Source organism: Lygodium microphyllum, chromosome 4 (assembly GCF_053477565.2).
Source record: "Lygodium microphyllum isolate KBCC chromosome 4, Lygodium_microphyllum_v1.1.10, whole genome shotgun sequence".
In the NCBI taxonomy this organism is placed as follows: Eukaryota; Viridiplantae; Streptophyta; class Polypodiopsida; order Schizaeales; family Lygodiaceae; genus Lygodium; species Lygodium microphyllum.
In genome coordinates this window covers 52439518-52459303 of record NC_141138.1, presented here as the reverse complement: position 1 = coordinate 52459303, position 19786 = coordinate 52439518, and the positions used below count along the sequence as shown (strand labels likewise).

General features: G+C 38.3%; 1 pseudogene; it reads left to right on the top strand.

Annotated features, from left to right (window-relative positions):
- Positions 1 to 7693: 7693 nt before the first annotated feature.
- On the top strand, positions 7694 to 9121 carry LOC148037033 (uncharacterized; annotated as a pseudogene).
- Positions 9122 to 19786: the final 10665 nt, after the last annotated feature.

Sequence of the window (19786 nt, the reverse complement as noted above, 5' to 3'; positions counted from 1 at the left end):
AGAAATCTAAATTCAGTAGGGGTGAGTTACAGATGGACCAAGCGTTATCTATGGATACAAATTATTGGGAAGAACATGAAGACACTGATAGGTTTTTGGAAAAACATAAATCTAAGAATACTTTTGAACCAGAGACTCAAGAGAAAAACCCTACAAATGTTCCCTGGTTGTGTCATTCTTTTAGGCGTTCGACCGGAATTGCACAGAAGATTTATCGCTGTTCTAGGGAATCGATAATTGGTTATCAACGAGTCCAATCTGAACCTACTAAGGTTAAATTGCACAATATGCAAGCGGTGGTGTTGCCTCATCCAAAAGAAAGAGTAATGGATTTTACCATTTATGGGGATGGGCAAGAGCCACAACTTAGATGGTTTGAACCTGCAGCACCTAGGAATTTTGTGGAACTAAAACAAGTTATACATTATTTGGGCTGTAGAATTCAGGGCGAGGAGGATGAGAATCTACATTCATTAATTCTCAAGCTTAAAGATAATCAATGGTTTTGGAGTTTAGATGATCAGGAATGTCTAGAAAAGAATAACGATATTTTACGTCGATATCGCCATAGGTTACATGCTCAATATCCATGTACTTCAGAGCAGATACCTAGCATAATTGACTCTGTAAGAACCTCATTTACCATGAAATCTCGTAAAAATGTAAATGTCAATAATGGCGATTTAGATAAATACGGGAAGAGATATACTGAAAAATCATTTCCTGAGTTAGTACATGTCTATGGAGTAGAAGTTGATGGTGCTACGCAGGATAACCTGGCTATTATTCCTTATAGGGCTTTACCCTTAGTAAATTCTGTGAATGTGGGAGAAGAAGCATTGGAATCAAGTACTAAGAATAACCTGCTTGAAAACGTATTGATGCAGATATCCGAAGATGTGCCCATAATTAAGCCACGAAGAATAGACTCTCTATTTATTGAAGAGCCTGAAGTTGAAGTAGTTAAGCTTAAAATGGCAGAAGGAAAATATTTAAATTTAGGAGACCAATTGGAGTCGCCACATCGTGAAAGATTCGAAGAAGTCTTACGAGTGCATGTTGACGCTTTTGCTTGGTCATATAGGGACCTTAAGGGTATCAAAGCTGAATTATGTCAGCATTTTATTGATCTAGAACCAGGCACAAAACCTGTATGTCAACGTCAACGACGAACAAACCCTGTGTATGCAGAGTTAGTGAAAGCTGAAATTACTAAGCTTTTAGATGCTGGATTTATTTATCCTGTTGCATACAGTGAATGGGTATCTCCTATTGTGGTAGTACCCAAGAAGAATAGTAAGAAGATTCGCATTTGTGTCGATTATAGAAAGCTGAATAGCAAAACACGTAAAGATAATTTTCCTTTGCCATTTACTGATCAGGTACTTGATAAGGTTGCTGGTCATGAGCTGTATTCTTTCATGGATGGATTTAGCGGTTACAACCAAGTACTAATTCATCCTGAAGATCAATCCAAAACTACATTTACTACTGAATGGGGTACATTTGCTTATAGAGTAATGCCTTTTGGTTTGTGCAATGCACCCGCAACATTTCAGAGAGTTATGATTGCAGCTTATCAAGATTTTTTACGTCAATGGATGGAAGTTTTCTTAGATGACTTTTGTGTCTATGGTACGGCAAAAGAAATGCCTGAGTTACTAACGCAAGTATTTGAACGTAGTGATGAAGTAGGTATATCCTTGAATCCTGATAAATGTGTTTTTGGAGTACCAAAAGGAACCTTATTGGGGCATATCGTTTCTAAAGAAGGTATTGCCATGGATCCAGCTAAAATTATTAAGATTTCTGCACTTCCACCTCCAACAAATCTTAAGCAATTGCGTGGATTTTTAGGACATCTAAATTATTATCGGAGATTTATTTCCGATTTTGCAAAGGTGGCATCACCTTTGACAAATCTGCTATGAAAGGATACTCCTTTTATTTGGGATGGTGTTTGCCAGAAAGCATTTGAATTTCTTAAACATAAGTTAATTGAAGGACCAGTACTCGCACCCCCAGATTGGACAAAAGAATTCCATATTCATGCTGATGCATCTATGTATGCTGTAGGAGCTGTTTTGTGTTAAGCAGATGATAATAAGGTGGATCATCCAATTTATTATGCGAGTCGAAATTTAAGTGATGCAGAAAGGAATTATACCACCACTGAGAAAGAATGCCTATCAATGGTATTTGCGGTGGAGAAATTTCGTCATTATTTATTAGGGAATAAGTTTACTATATATGTTGATCATGAGGCGTTAAAGTATTTGCTTAATAAAGCAGAACTTTCAGGACGTGTGATTCGTTGGATGTTGTTATTCCAAGAGTTTGATTTTCAAATAGTTACTCGTCCTGGTAGAGCTCATGTGCTAGCAGATCATCTATCACGGTTATTAACATCAGACAAGGAGGAAGGTGTGGAAGATGATTTGCCGGATGCATCACTTTTTACTGTGGAGACACAAGTTCCATGGTATGCTGATATTGCGAATTTTCTTAGTACTGCTCGATATCCACCTGGTGCCGATAAGCGCAGGAAACGTCAGATATTAATGCAATCACGCTCCTATGGATTATTAGGGGGTTACCTTTATAAATTTTTTCCACGCGAAGGTATCTATCGACGTTGTGTAAGGGAAGATGAAGTACCATTGGTTCTTAAGGCATTGCATGATGAGCCGTGTGGTGGCCATTTTACCGGTGAATTGACTGCAAGAAAAGTTCTATTAGCTGGTTATTGGTGGCCTACTCTATTTAAAGATACTTATTATTATTGTCGCAAATGCGATGTTTGTCAAAGGACTGGTCGTCCTTCTAAGAGTTTTGCAACCCCTTTGACACCTATATTAGCATTAGCACCTTTTGAGAAATGGGGAATTGATTTTGTAGGCCCAATCGATCCGCCTACTAGATATCGATCGAATCGTTATATTTTAGTCTGTACTGACTATATTACGAAGTGGGTGGAAGCGAAAGCGCTTAAAACGGATAAAGCCATTGATGTGGCTAAGTTTATGTATGAGAATATTATTACACGTTTTGGTTGCCCACTGGAATTAGTAAGTGACCGAGGTTCCCATTTCTTGAATGGTCTTATTAGCGAGTTAATGGAAATCTATAAAATTAAACATCGCAAATCAACACCTTATTATCCCAGAGCTAACGGTCAGGTTGAAGTAACCAATCGCATTATATGTGGGATTTTAACTAAAACGGTTGCTTCCCACAGGCGAGATTGGGATGAGCGTTTATATGAAGCGTTATGGGCCTATAGAACTACTTATAAGGTGACAGTGCAAAATACACCTTTCAATTTAGTTTATGGCACTAATGCTATATTCCCTATTGAGCAAGAGTTGCCCACTTTACGAGTAGCTCTATCATTACGACTAGGTGAGGTTGAATCTTTGAAACAACGGATTTTACAATTGGTAAAGTTGGATGAGGAAAGATTATTAGCCTTACAAAGTCTAGAAGCAATGCAAAAACGTCGTAAAGCATGGCACGACCAGAATATTAAAGTACGAGAGTTTAAAGAAGGCGATTTAGTTTTACTTTATGACAGTCGTTATTATAAATTTCCTGGGAAGCTTAAAATTCGTTGGTTGGGACCTTTTAAGGTGATTAATGCTTATGATAATGGTTCTCTTGATGTGCAGGATATTAATGCTGAAAATGAGATATTTAGGGTTAATGGCCTGCGCCTTAAACATTTTGTGACTTAGGTTAGCTAGGTATAGTTAGGTTAGTAGTTACAATAATATTTTGTCTAATCCACTCTTGGATGTCTTTTCTTTCTTGGGGGGTTTTTTTAAAATGGGATGCAGGTATGGCCTTTTTGTGGATGGATGCGCTTTACCCTCGTATTGATGCCGATAGTACTGATCCTGTTCATGCTGGACCTTACGATATTCCGCGTTTTCAGACGCATGACAGGTTTTTATATGCACCGAGAGGGGAGGCCTGTTGTGGTTCTTCCTTTGTGATTATTTTTTGTTTACAGTATCATCCACCTTTTGGTTGTAGGTCTTGTCAGCGGCATTTATTTGTGCGTGCTCAGCTCTTGTGTTGGCAGTGTCGCACATACTTTCGACGCTATGGTACCACTGCCATGCAGGAAATGATTGGTTATACCTACCAGCGTCATGATTATAATAGTGTTTTTTCTCCTGAGCGCGGCGCTGGTTAGTCTAGGGTAGGTAGAGAGCAAGCAGAATTTGCGAGATATCGTTCCATTGTCTACCGCCTTACTCCATCTTACCATGATTTGCAGACTAGTGTTCCCTGCCCATGTTGGGATTATATTTGTTGGTACATGGATGCGACCGAGGGGCATTCCTTAGATGCTTTACCAGTGGCCCCTATGCCCTACTATGATGATGCAGCTTCAGCTTCGCTCCATGATGTGATGGAGGTTCTTAGCGATGCACCTGATAGCGGATCTGTGACTTCTGATATGTCTACGCTAGAGGCTATTCTTGAGCATCCTATAGATGATAGTTTAGTTAATAGGTTTGACTTAGATGGAGTTGATGATTTCGGATTAGGATTATTGTTTTCACTAGAAGATCTCAGAGACTTTGAAGATTTTAGTCTAGATATTTTGTTTTCTTAGTCTTTTATGTTTTTCTTTTATTCTACATTTTGAAAAAAAAACAACAAACAAACAAACAAATATATATCGTTTAAAAAAAAAACATACAATGCTTTGAGTTATTGATATCTTGTAGGTTTTCATGCACTTTAGTTTTATTTTCCACGTAGTTAGGTAGTTAGTTGCACGCACGGTCAGGATATTCCTTTCAGTGCTGGATTTTGGGATATTTAAGTTAGTAAGAAGGACAGTTCTATATGCAAGAATGGTTATTAAGTGGAGAAATATATTGCTTCTTAAACAACCAAGCAGTGGGAGCGTTATGACAGTCTAGTTGATCGCGATTGTGACATGAGTATTTGATAATTCTTTGGTACAGGGAGAAGTTTTATTATTTATCTAACCCTTTAACATTGTACTGGCTAGTGTATGTTTCATGTGCAGATTTGACTATGATTTTGCGTTATACACTGTTGTATGTTTTTGTTGTTGATTCTTGGAGTTGCAATATCCACGAACATACAAGGTTGTTTCATACCTAAACTTTTTATTTCATATTCATTTTGAAAGATACATGAATAAAAAAATTGATGGAATGGAATTAGAGATGTCGAAGAAGAAAATAAAAAGAAAGAAAAAACACTTAAGTAAATTACAGAGGAATTATAATTAAATATTTTAAACAAATATGAATGATATATATACACAATTCTCTATATGAAGTCCACTCACATGGGATGGGACTTAGCATTAGGGAGTGATTAAAAGGAGGGGTGACATGTGTGCATAACATAGTGAATTTCATTGTATGGGTGTCCGATTAGGAATCCTATAGAGTTTTCCCCTATCTTTTGGTCGCTTTTCTAGCGATATGTGGGATAGCTGAATAGCAAGGTTCTCTCCACGAAATTTTGACTAGGAGTAGCGTGGAAGAAAGATGCTGAGCTGGTGAGTATTCTTTGCTTATCATTTGCCTAGGCAGAGTGACTAGTATTATGCGCTAGATTAGATTCCTCGAGCAAAGTTGTTGAGCTGAAATGTTTGACCGTTCAATTAAGTGATGTATTCTTAGCTCTTAGTTGATCCTTTAAACAACAACAAACAAAACAATCCTTAAAATCCAAATATTAAAAGTTCGGAAGAGTCTATATATTTATTCTTTTAAAGAAAGAAAGTAAGAAGAAAAAGAAAAGAAAAAAAAAAACACCCTGAGACTGCAGGGTTTGAAAAAAAAAAACAACCAAAAGAAGATAACCATCGCCTCTGAGGTCCCGGTAGGCTGCAGGGATTTCCTTGACGGGTGCCCTGTGTCCGATGCCTTGTATCTCTTTGGGGTGGGACCTTTTGGGAAAGAGAATCAATGTATATACTCTTTTGACATCAAACTAAAAAAATATTAAAATATAAATTTAAAAGAAAAGCCTTGGACACTTAGAAGTTATGAACCATTGGCTGGTTGTTCTAGTAGAACATGGAGGGTTAGCAGCTAAACCCTAGGAGTCCTATTTAGTGTTGTAGTATTAGTTTACCTTGTTTGGGTTCTTTGTTAAGTAACGACCTTATCAGTGATGCTATTTCAGAAGCAATATTTTTAGTAGGATAGTAGTGTGGCAATTTATTGCCTAGAGGGATTATTGTTGTTTAGCGGCTCTAGACAGTTTCCTAGTTGGTATATTCTATGCAATGGATGAAGCTATGTTATGCATTTCAGTGTGGAGAGTGAGTAAGGGAGAATGTTAGTTTGCACAAGTTTTTACATCTTTTCATTGAAACATTTATATTGTTTGCATTTTAATATGACACAGATAAGTATTTTTTCTCTTTTTCCAGTGTCTACTAGTTGTCCATGTGCGGTTTTGCAGATCTTGTAGCTGTGCTTGCGAGGACGCTTCGCAATTAAGTGGAGGAGAGTATATTTTTCTTTCAAAGTTGCGTAGCAATGCTCGTGGTAGCAATGTTGGTGATGCTGGATGTTCGTGATGTAGCTGTGCTCGCGAGGACGCTTCGCATTTCAGTGGGGGAGAATGACAACACCTAAAAACATGCCATTTATTGCAACAAATTTTTGGCAAAACTGTATACAATTGACACCTTATTACTAAATTTTTACATGAATTCAATGCAGATGCGGTGTTCGTTGTTGCTGTCTTTGGAGGCCGTGTCCTTGCAGTCTAGCTAGGAGATGAATCTATGGGAAAGTTCTTATACGGGAGGAAGGTGGAGTTTTAGACAAAATTTGATAGGTCTACTTAGTGAATCTTAGCTATGATTGTTTAAAATTTTACTGTAGGGATTATTATCACTTAGAGGAGATAAGACCTTGTTATAAATTAGGAGTCTTCGGGGGAATTTTAGACTTGACAAGGTCTGGACAAGTTGATAGGATATCTTAGCATTAATCTCAGGGATGGAGGATTTCATTAGTTATGCTACCTCCTACCTCTTAATGATTAAATTACTTATGAAAAAATACATAGCATTATGATTGTGATTATTGTCTGCAGTAATACTGTAGTGATGATGAAGGGGTGATCATTAAATCATTGATGATTATTATGGAGATTTCTTTGGGGAGGTGTTGAATATTAGATTCAAGAGGATGACTCTTGGCAAGGACGAAGTAATCCAAAGGGGACTGCTTTGCTACTAGGCAAATCCCTATGGAGGCCAACATGGGTGTTATCAAGGTAATTTGTAAATCACCCATGTGCGTCAAGGTAACCATTAGCAGCCTTTGACCATATTGAATATGTCTTATAAGCTTTTTGTCAAGGCTTTGGCACTCAAAATTAAGTGATTACTAGCTTAAGTCATCCACCCCGAGCATTATGGCTTCATTTTCTTTATCAGAAAATAGAAAATGCCATTCCTAGCCTTGCAACAGCTATTGACTAAGAAATGATTGGTGGACAGGACTACCTCTTAGTGAATGGATTTTGAAAAGGCATGTAATCACATTCCTTAGGATTTCATCTGCATTTACCTCGAAGCAATGGTCTTGGGAAGGAAGTTCTCTAGGATGATTATGATACGATCGAGATTATTCCAAATTCTCAATTCTCATATGTTTTATAGGATTGTGACCTCCAAATGCGAAACTACCTAGGAATTGAATCTGTCACCAAAGAGGTCTCTGTGAAGCTGCGCCAAGGGTACAAAGAGGTAGAGAGGCTGGAAAGGGAGGTTTTGGGATCAATTGAATTGGAATATGCACGTCATCAACAAATGGGTGATCTAACAAGTCTGAGGGAACATATGTGCCGTCTTCTTTCATCCAAGCTGCAAATGTGCAATGAGGCGAAGGAAAAAATACGGACTTCAGACCTAGTGATTGGATTCCTAACAGAAAAACTGCAAGATGTGGAAGATCACTTTGAAAAGTTTTCCAAGCTTTATAATGTCATGCGAGCTCAGAGAAACAAGTTTATTACACTTGTTCAGGCTAGTAAAATCACAATGGCTGAACTGAAAGATAAAGTGAGAAGATTGGAAGTGGAATACAACATGTTACAAGGTGAGCTGCAATATAAGGACAGAGTTCTGAATCAAATGCGAAAAGAATTTGTGAGCAGTGTGCAGGCTAGGTTCCATCTGCGCACGGAACTTATCAAATTTCTCAAAGTCCCTCCAAAAGCAAAAGGAGCTTGTTGATGAGAAGGTTATTGAAGCTTCAAGGATGAATGGGTTCATCAACACTGCAGAGAAAGAGATGTCTTTATTCCGAAAGCACTATGAAACATGTGTGCTTGATCGAAATTATGTGGGAATCTCCTTGATTGACCGCAATGATGAGCTCTGCATTCTGTATGAAAAGTCAAATGTACAGGAGGAGCTCTTCAAGGTTTCAGATATAGAGATGTCAAAGCGAGATAATGAGATATCATTCCTGAAGCATCAAGTGGGAGGCTTAGAAAGATCAATTCTAATTTGCTATACATTCATTCCAAGAGCCCGGGAGCTCCAGAATACAATCAGTGAGCTGAAGCATGAGCTTAAGCGAGTGCAAATGGAAGGGGATAGACTCTCAGACTTGGTGGAAAGGCCAACAAATACAGAAAGGTGGAAATTGTTACATGGTATTGATCCAAGTGAAGGACAACTCAGGGCCAAGCTTTCATTCATTGAAGAGAGCTTGTCGCGAAAAGAAGACCAATCACTTGAAAAAGATTTAATTCTTGAGGAGATTTCTGCACTAGCAGAAGAAATCAAGAAGCAGGCTGCAGAAAGTTCAGAGGATAGTAAAAAAACTGCAAAACAGTTGACCGATTATCAGCACAATGTGCGTGAAATTACTGATCGCATGATGGCCATTGTCTCCGAACTGTCTCTTGCCCAGGCTACTGCAATTAGCTTGCAGAAGGAAAAGGAGTCATTAAGTAGGATGATCGAAGAGGCATACTCACAATATCATGCTGAACAATAAAAGTACTTAAAGGTCAATTAAGAAGATGACGAGTATTGAGCAAGAATCACAAACGAGAGCTGAAATAAAACAAGGAACAGATCATGAGGCAGTGTAGCAATACATCATCTCTCTCTGATTTGAGACATATTAAAACGTATAAAAAAAAAAAGAAGAAAAAAAAAACGGTTACGAAGAGGGGAGGGAAAGAGAGAGCCATGCCCGTCGATTCCCACACACACGTCCCCGTCCGTGCCTTACCCCTCGCGAGAGACAAGCTCTCATCAAGCTCTGCAAGCCTCTTGCTCATCAATACGTTGAGCGAGCTCCATGGTATAGTCTTCAAGCTCTCCTCCAGTGGATCGACCTGCCATGCGCATGGCGCCGCACCTGCATGAGTCGGTGGTGATCCGAGAAGGCGATGGTGGAGATGGGCGATCGCTGCTGCAGGGTCAGAGGATAATAATGACGCCCGGACTGGTGATGATGACGATGATGGGGGCAGGGATGCGGATCGGATTAGTCGATTACGGGCGGGAGGAGGATCCGTTGCTAGGGTTGATATTGCCGTATTCGTCTCTGCAAATGCGGCCGGTTGATATGTCGTGCTAATTCAGACAGACCTCTCTCACATAATTATAATGATCAGACAGATTCATGGATTGCCTGCGTTGCATTAGAAAAGGCCAATCATTTGAGAGAGAGAGAGAGAGAGAGAGAGAGAGCAATGATATGATGATTATTACATTAATACTTCTGATGATAGACCCATCAAATTCAAGCACCATTGCCAATGTGGTCATAATTAGCAGCTTCATCTTCTTCCTGATCATAACCTCGCTCTTTCATTATCACTATCCCTCTCTTTCCTCCAACAAAGCATCATCATTTGTGGAATTCTAGATTGAAGATACGGCGGCTCATTCCAACAGAATGCGCTTGAATTCGATGAAGGCCAATTCACAAACGGAAGTCATTCGTGATGAGGAGTAGTCGTAGAGAGATTGGAAGCATAATTGGACTAATCTTTTGCCTGCAAAATATCACTTATTCAGGATCCCACATGTCCTCAATCGGATCGTTCATCAGTCGTTGGAAGAGACATAGAAGAATTTAATCTTTTAAGCTTTTAAATATTCAAGCCTTTATTTAAATATTACTTAAGGTTCGGGTCACATAGAGCAAGAGTTTGTGGATCAATTTGGAAAAGTGAGAGATCAAGAAGAGAAGAAGAAAACCCAAAGGGTTTGCTATTTGAGATGACTCAATGGACTAAATTTCCTGGCTGGACTATTGGACACGCACTTCCAAAGACATAATTATGATTTACATGTTTCCAAATCATCACCATGTCCTTTTCTTGACGCTAAACTGGAGCTTCAATATACTTATCCAATCTGAAGTGATAAGATCTCTCAAGAGACGAGAAATGTTGAGCTTGCGATGCACAATGGCTGGATAGTGGTTGAACTGCAAGAGGACACGGTCTCCAAAGGCGCAATCACGACCTGCGGGTTTTACAAGTAAGTGTCTAATTGGTTTATCTAAAATAAATGATATGGCATGAAAATTTCTTTAGTTTAATATTTTTAAAATATATCGTTAAACCTGTTTTCTTATGCTACATGGTTGTTTGCATTTATCTGAACTGGTTTTTATTTATTAAAAATCAAAAACAGTCGAAAACACTAAAAATGACTCAAAATGATCATAAATAAAATTTTATAAAATTATTGATTGAAAATTTATAAGTTCTGATATTTTTCCTATAAATATTATGAGTCAGGGAATTTACTGAATTTCTATCAAGATTTTTAAAGATGTTTTGTTATAATTAAAAATTAGGAAAGAGTTATATTTAGGGAAAAAGGCATGGTTTTCCTTTATGTAAAATGTGTTATTTATTGATATAAACTATGGATTCTTAGTGAAGTATTGGAAACAAAATCTTTGATTTGTTAGTGCATTTATGTTGTAAGGGTTAAAGAAAAGAAATAATGATTTAATAATATTTTACTTAAGAAATGCTCGTATAAAGATATGGTGTTTTGGTTTTGAAAGGAGAGATTATACACGGTGTGGACATTTAGGAAACATTGGAAATTACAAATAAAAAGTTTGACAACACTTTATAATGATTTATAATGTTAGGTTGCAGTTATAAAATTTAGTTTAAATTAAAACCAAAGTAAAATCAAAACAATTTGATGATTGGATGGCATGAGAAAAAGCCTCAGCATCTATATTAAATTTTTACATGTTGTTCATTTTACAACCAATTTCTTAAATATATGGAGTGGAGGGCTACTAGGACTCATTGATAAATTAAAGGGTGCTATGGAAATTTAAAATAAATTATGTATGTGAACCATAAGAGTGTGAAAAGAATTTGTTCTATCATGCTGATACTGGTTATAGAAGAGAGAAGGAAAGGACGTTATATTTGCAAAATGAATTAAGTACTTAAAAACTAATAAGCAACGACGAAATTTATATACGGAGTGGGAAATGTCTACCAAGGGAGATTAAAATTTAGGGGTTTATGGTACTTCAGAAAATTTGATTTGAATGTTTGTTTAAAATTAAACAAATAAAAAGAATTAATTTTAATTAGGTGGAGAGAAACATAAAAAGGAATTTTAAATGGAGATATACAAATAGATCCAAGAGATCTATATTCTTGAAACAACCTTTCCAAAGTCAAACATTAAAAACATTTCCTGGATAAACCGCCACTAGTTGGCAGGAGAAATTTATGAGAAGCTGCTTCTGAAAGATGGAGGGAAACCGTAGTTATCTTAGGTTTAGCAATCTAGTGCCTAATACAATGTACTGAAGTTTAGAATCTTTGCAGTTGGACTACTACAAACAACATTATAGATTTTAGGGAAGGCTAAGTTGAGTCAAATTAAAACAATTAGTGAAATAATCACTTGTTTAGTGCAACAACTCTTAGGAGTTGGCTTGTTAACCTGGGTAAAAGTGGCTTGGTCTTTGGCCAGTCATTTTTGGTGCGTCTGCCGGGAGCCAAGTGCGCTCGAACTAGTGATAAATCTTCCGAGGGTATTTTAGATCCTAAGTGTTATTTATGAGTGAATACGCAGTCTCTTTTCTAAGGGACTATTTTCCTAATTTGCCCCAGGAGTGTCAAAGAAAAGTGCTAGATAGGGCGAGAGATACAAAGTTAGTAGAGGGAGGCACATATTTCGGGCCACAATTAACTGTGGACGTTGAACAATTATCCTCTTGGAGCTGGGACTTTAACGACTGTGCGCAAACTATAGTTCTACTAGCGACACACTTTGGGTTAATAGACGCGGTAGAGATAAATACAACCAGTGTATCGTACCACTTTGATTGGTATCACTGCACAGCTTATCGGACGTTTAGAAGAGTAGTGTGGGATGATGTGTTGCCTTGGATACGTGTATCCAGAGGTTTAAGAATTTCTTTCGACACGAAAGACGTGAGAGAGGTTGCTGAAATTCTAGGTTTAATCCCCGAGCAAGAAGAAAAGTTACCTTTTGGGGAGATAGACCCAGAGCTGCCGACTATTTTGAACCTTCTAAGTGCGCATACAAGCGACAATTTAATTTTATAGCTTCAAATAGAACGAGCGTAATTTTGGAGTATGACAGTAAAAGCTAGTTTAGTACTCGTGGATGAATTCAGAAGAGAGACGGAAGCAGCAAAACGAAGCTAGGGATCAGCGAGTTAGAGAACGAGCAGTGCGACAAGAGGCTTGGCTATTAGAAAGGCTAGAGAGGGTCAACGCATTGCTGAATTTGGGAGTAGACGCTGTGTCTAACTCAACGGTAGAACCTCTTCAACCTAGCTTATTAACTGATAGAACACCATTGAAAGAAAGTGAAGCAGCTTCATATCAATGGGATCAAGTTGTCTCCAGTACTAGCAGTGTCACTGGGGAAAGAGGTAGGAAAATTAGGGAAACTAGGGAGAGTGAAGCTAATGCTACAGTCGGGAGTATTGAACTGCTCTTTGACTGGGATTTAGAGTCAAATTTCGGATTGCGTCAATTATTTAAGGAACCTCAGGAACCTCCGTGGTTTGATACTATCAACGATTTAGGGTTAGGGCTACTATTTAGAGAAACAATGGCTCGCAACCCAGTTAGATTAGCTGATTTCACGCAATTCGGGGGATTATGGGACGAAGATCCCGATGCCCATTCGCAAAGATTTGAGGTGACTTGTGTCGCCAATGAGATAATAGATGACGACCAAAAGCTTCATATCTTCCCTGCAACATTAAAAGATGAAGCAGCAAAATGGTATGGGAATTTAGATGCTCAACATAAAGGGACCTATGATGCCTTATCAAGAGCTTTTCTAGAAAAATTTAGACGACAAGGTTTTCAAGATAGATTGGCTCTTCAATTGGATTATCTGTCCCAAGGAGCAACTGAAAGTGTTGAACATTATATTGAGCGCATGGAGACGATCATTCGTAAGATGAATCCTGCTCCTGACGATCCCACGCAAAAACGTAAGTTTATTGATGGACTTAATCCTGAAGTTCATCAGCATGTTAGTTTACAACGACCAGCTACGTTGGCAGATGCTAAAACACATGCTAGATGGTGGGAAGAAGTGCAGCTTAGTCAACAACGACGGAGAGATCTATTCAAAGAATCTCGGACAGAATACCCAAGCACTTCAGGTGGGGTACCTAAGAACGTGTCTTATGTGACCGTTCCTTTAAATCCCTCGGTAACCGCAAGCTCAAACATGTCGAGTGTACCTCTAAATCCGTACACTTCAATTCCAGCTTATATGATGCAGACAGGAATGCCTTCTATGCCGCAATCTCAATCTCCTCTGGATGAAGCAAAAGTAGCAGATATTATTGCGAAATCTCTAGGAAAATTAAAGGAGGAAATTATGACTGCAGTACAAGCGCCTTTGAAGGAAATTTATTCGATAACGACACAAGGATCTAGTGCTCAACAATCGTCGGGAAATTCGACTTCAAACCCACCTCGATCTAATATCTGGTGTGGTAAGTGTCATGGTTATGGCCATGTGGCTACAGAGTGTCCGACGCCTTCAAGGTTAATGCCCGATCATCCACCGTTTTGCTCTTTTTGCCACAAGACTGGTCATTTAGATACAAATTGTTGGCATAAATTAGGTCAAGAGCAACAACAAGCTCGTTCAATGCAAATGAATTACAATTACATGGATCGTAATAATAGGACTTATGAGATTGGACCACCCAATCAACCTTTTAGGCCACGAGGATTGCCCACCCAGGGTAGACCCCCAGTGCCTCGAAACAATTACAACAGTGATGGCAATCGAGGGAGAAATTCTCCTTTTAGAAGAAATAATGGAAATTTTCGTAATTCAATGGGACAAGGTGGTCAACAAAGACCTAGGGGACCAGTAATTTGTTATCGATGCCAACAAGAAGGTCACATAGCCACATATTGTCAAAATGCGCGTAAAAATCAAGACTATACTCCTCTTTGCAGGAGGTGCAGTGGTGAAGGACACTATGAAGAGAATTGTCCTAAGCGAGAGGATAATAAAATGACTGACAAAGGGAAACAAACCTCTAACGAACCTTCAACGTCTGCTGCAAATTTAGTTGAAGTAGAAACAATAAGGAAAGATATTGGAGTTAAGTCAAAATTTATACCTCGTAAGGTGACCTTTAGGGCTGATCCTATGATTGGTGTTATTACTCGGGCACAAAAGCAACAACAGAAGGAGCAAGGTTTAGAGGAAAAGAGTTCACAATTAAACGGAGCAGTGAAGGATAAGTCTAAGGACATAGATCCTAATATAGAACTACCTGAATCGGATTCTCCGCAGCATTCTTCTGACCATCCATTATTACCTGTGCCTTTAGTAAATCCTAAGATTCAAGTGGGAGTAGCTCCTTTTCCCGAAAGATTGGTTTCTCCTAAGGAAGGGAGTAAACATTATGTAGAATCCGTAAATAAGACCTATGATCTTTGGGCTGCATTAGAAGAAATATCATTGACTATTAACCTTCGGCAATTGCTAGAAATAGCGCCTGTTTGTCGGAAACAACTTTACCATAAATTAGTTCGGCGTCGAAGGAAGAGGATTGAAATAAACGCTTCTAAAGTCCGTGAAAATTCTTCCAAAGGAAAAACAACTAAGGATGTAAAAATAGTAGATTTATTTGTGGACCCAGGAGCTCCAGTTATCGATACTACTATTAATGGCCATTTGCTACATGAAGTGTAGTTAGATGGTGGCTCAGCAGTTAATTTGATGACAGAACAAGCTATGCAAGAATTAGGGTTGAAGGATCTAGAACCTACTCATATTGTTTTACGTGTGGCTGATCAAAGGAAAGTAACTCCTTTGGGGTTACTGCGGAATGTGAAATCTGTAGTAGCCGGATTAGAATTTCATGTGAACTATTTGATCGTTCGTTCGGAAACAAATATTTCATCATATTCTGTTCTGTTGGGAAGACCTTGGTTATACCAAGCAAGATGCATTCAGGACTGGTATAAAGGTTCAATTGTGATTGGTCCTAGAGATGATAGGGTTAAGATACAAGTTATTTCAAAAGGATTTTTGAAAGATTCAGGAGATGAAGCAGTTAGTGAAATGGATGAGAAATCCAACAGTGAGTTTTATGATTCAGAAATGGAGAGGACTGATCATGAAGGGCCTTATGCCTGGTTATTTAAGACACCACACCCAACAGGAGCAGAGAAAGTAGAGGTCAATATAGTACATCAGCCTCACAAGGTAGAACAGATGGGTATTGGTGAGTATGCTGTAGCGTTTTCATCTGACAATGATTCGGATAGCGATATTACTCAGTGGTTATCTACATCCGAAGATACAACTCTCGACTGCTTAATGCTTTCAGCAGAGGAAGCAAAGTATCCTGATGATTCGCTTGAAACATGTTTTCAATTATCTACGGATCAAGAAGGAAATGATCAAGAAGATGTATTTTTTGCTTACAACAGGTCGGAAGTGATTTCTATGGATGAATTAGAGGAGGAAGAAATGCCTGAGTTAATGATATCTGATGTGGCTGACATTTTAATAACCTCTTCAGAAGGTATGGGAGAAGATGATGTTACTGATAATCATAATAGTATGCTTGAGAGTAGGATTTTAGAAGCTCTTCCTTATGGGGAAAATGCTTTACCCTTTGGATTTGGACAATTGCCAGATAGAGCTAAAAGGATTTATTACTACCAGCTAAAAGCGAAGGAAAGAGAAAGGAGAAGTAGGCATAGGTGCAAACCCTTACAAAGACCACTATCTCGTGAGGATGAGGATGATTCAGCTTCGGCTTTTAACAGGTTTTCACAGACTTCTTGTGAACATCATGGTAATTACGTTAGGATTATTAGAGAATTGGAAGAGGCATTGGAAGTAGAGCGTGAGGCAGCGTTGACTACTGTAAATGAAGCAATGAAGAAGATTACTGAGTTGCAAAAGGAAAAGGCAGAGTTTCAGTTTAGAGAAAGGCGATATCTAGATGAAATCTCGCTTTTAGAATTTTATTTAGAAGAAGAGAAATCTAAATTCAGTAGGGGTGAGTTACAGATGGACCAAGCGTTATCTATGGATACAAATTATTGGGAAGAACATGAAGACACTGATAGGTTTTTGGAAAAACATAAATCTAAGAATACTTTTGAACCAGAGACTCAAGAGAAAAACCCTACAAATGTTCCCTGGTTGTGTCATTCTTTTAGGCGTTCGACCGGAATTGCACAGAAGATTTATCGCTGTTCTAGGGAATCGATAATTGGTTATCAACGAGTCCAATCTGAACCTACTAAGGTTAAATTGCACAATATGCAAGCGGTGGTGTTGCCTCATCCAAAAGAAAGAGTAATGGATTTTACCATTTATGGGGATGGGCAAGAGCCACAACTTAGATGGTTTGAACCTGCAGCACCTAGGAATTTTGTGGAACTAAAACAAGTTATACATTATTTGGGCTGTAGAATTCAGGGCGAGGAGGATGAGAATCTACATTCATTAATTCTCAAGCTTAAAGATAATCAATGGTTTTGGAGTTTAGATGATCAGGAATGTCTAGAAAAGAATAACGATATTTTACGTCGATATCGCCATAGGTTACATGCTCAATATCCATGTACTTCAGAGCAGATACCTAGCATAATTGACTCTGTAAGAACCTCATTTACCATGAAATCTCGTAAAAATGTAAATGTCAATAATGGCGATTTAGATAAATACGGGAAGAGATATACTGAAAAATCATTTCCTGAGTTAGTACATGTCTATGGAGTAGAAGTTGATGGTGCTACGCAGGATAACCTGGCTATTATTCCTTATAGGGCTTTACCCTTAGTAAATTCTGTGAATGTGGGAGAAGAAGCATTGGAATCAAGTACTAAGAATAACCTGCTTGAAAACGTATTGATGCAGATATCCGAAGATGTGCCCATAATTAAGCCACGAAGAATAGACTCTCTATTTATTGAAGAGCCTGAAGTTGAAGTAGTTAAGCTTAAAATGGCAGAAGGAAAATATTTAAATTTAGGAGACCAATTGGAGTCGCCACATCGTGAAAGATTCGAAGAAGTCTTACGAGTGCATGTTGACGCTTTTGCTTGGTCATATAGGGACCTTAAGGGTATCAAAGCTGAATTATGTCAGCATTTTATTGATCTAGAACCAGGCACAAAACCTGTATGTCAACGTCAACGACGAACAAACCCTGTGTATGCAGAGTTAGTGAAAGCTGAAATTACTAAGCTTTTAGATGCTGGATTTATTTATCCTGTTGCATACAGTGAATGGGTATCTCCTATTGTGGTAGTACCCAAGAAGAATAGTAAGAAGATTCGCATTTGTGTCGATTATAGAAAGCTGAATAGCAAAACACGTAAAGATAATTTTCCTTTGCCATTTACTGATCAGGTACTTGATAAGGTTGCTGGTCATGAGCTGTATTCTTTCATGGATGGATTTAGCGGTTACAACCAAGTACTAATTCATCCTGAAGATCAATCCAAAACTACATTTACTACTGAATGGGGTACATTTGCTTATAGAGTAATGCCTTTTGGTTTGTGCAATGCACCCGCAACATTTCAGAGAGTTATGATTGCAGCTTATCAAGATTTTTTACGTCAATGGATGGAAGTTTTCTTAGATGACTTTTGTGTCTATGGTACGGCAAAAGAAATGCCTGAGTTACTAACGCAAGTATTTGAACGTAGTGATGAAGTAGGTATATCCTTGAATCCTGATAAATGTGTTTTTGGAGTACCAAAAGGAACCTTATTGGGGCATATCGTTTCTAAAGAAGGTATTGCCATGGATCCAGCTAAAATTATTAAGATTTCTGCACTTCCACCTCCAACAAATCTTAAGCAATTGCGTGGATTTTTAGGACATCTAAATTATTATCGGAGATTTATTTCCGATTTTGCAAAGGTGGCATCACCTTTGACAAATCTGCTATGAAAGGATACTCCTTTTATTTGGGATGGTGTTTGCCAGAAAGCATTTGAATTTCTTAAACATAAGTTAATTGAAGGACCAGTACTCGCACCCCCAGATTGGACAAAAGAATTCCATATTCATGCTGATGCATCTATGTATGCTGTAGGAGCTGTTTTGTGTTAAGCAGATGATAATAAGGTGGATCATCCAATTTATTATGCGAGTCGAAATTTAAGTGATGCAGAAAGGAATTATACCACCACTGAGAAAGAATGCCTATCAATGGTATTTGCGGTGGAGAAATTTCGTCATTATTTATTAGGGAATAAGTTTACTATATATGTTGATCATGAGGCGTTAAAGTATTTGCTTAATAAAGCAGAACTTTCAGGACGTGTGATTCGTTGGATGTTGTTATTCCAAGAGTTTGATTTTCAAATAGTTACTCGTCCTGGTAGAGCTCATGTGCTAGCAGATCATCTATCACGGTTATTAACATCAGACAAGGAGGAAGGTGTGGAAGATGATTTGCCGGATGCATCACTTTTTACTGTGGAGACACAAGTTCCATGGTATGCTGATATTGCGAATTTTCTTAGTACTGCTCGATATCCACCTGGTGCCGATAAGCGCAGGAAACGTCAGATATTAATGCAATCACGCTCCTATGGATTATTAGGGGGTTACCTTTATAAATTTTTTCCACGCGAAGGTATCTATCGACGTTGTGTAAGGGAAGATGAAGTACCATTGGTTCTTAAGGCATTGCATGATGAGCCGTGTGGTGGCCATTTTACCGGTGAATTGACTGCAAGAAAAGTTCTATTAGCTGGTTATTGGTGGCCTACTCTATTTAAAGATACTTATTATTATTGTCGCAAATGCGATGTTTGTCAAAGGACTGGTCGTCCTTCTAAGAGTTTTGCAACCCCTTTGACACCTATATTAGCATTAGCACCTTTTGAGAAATGGGGAATTGATTTTGTAGGCCCAATCGATCCGCCTACTAGATATCGATCGAATCGTTATATTTTAGTCTGTACTGACTATATTACGAAGTGGGTGGAAGCGAAAGCGCTTAAAACGGATAAAGCCATTGATGTGGCTAAGTTTATGTATGAGAATATTATTACACGTTTTGGTTGCCCACTGGAATTAGTAAGTGACCGAGGTTCCCATTTCTTGAATGGTCTTATTAGCGAGTTAATGGAAATCTATAAAATTAAACATCGCAAATCAACACCTTATTATCCCAGAGCTAACGGTCAGGTTGAAGTAACCAATCGCATTATATGTGGGATTTTAACTAAAACGGTTGCTTCCCACAGGCGA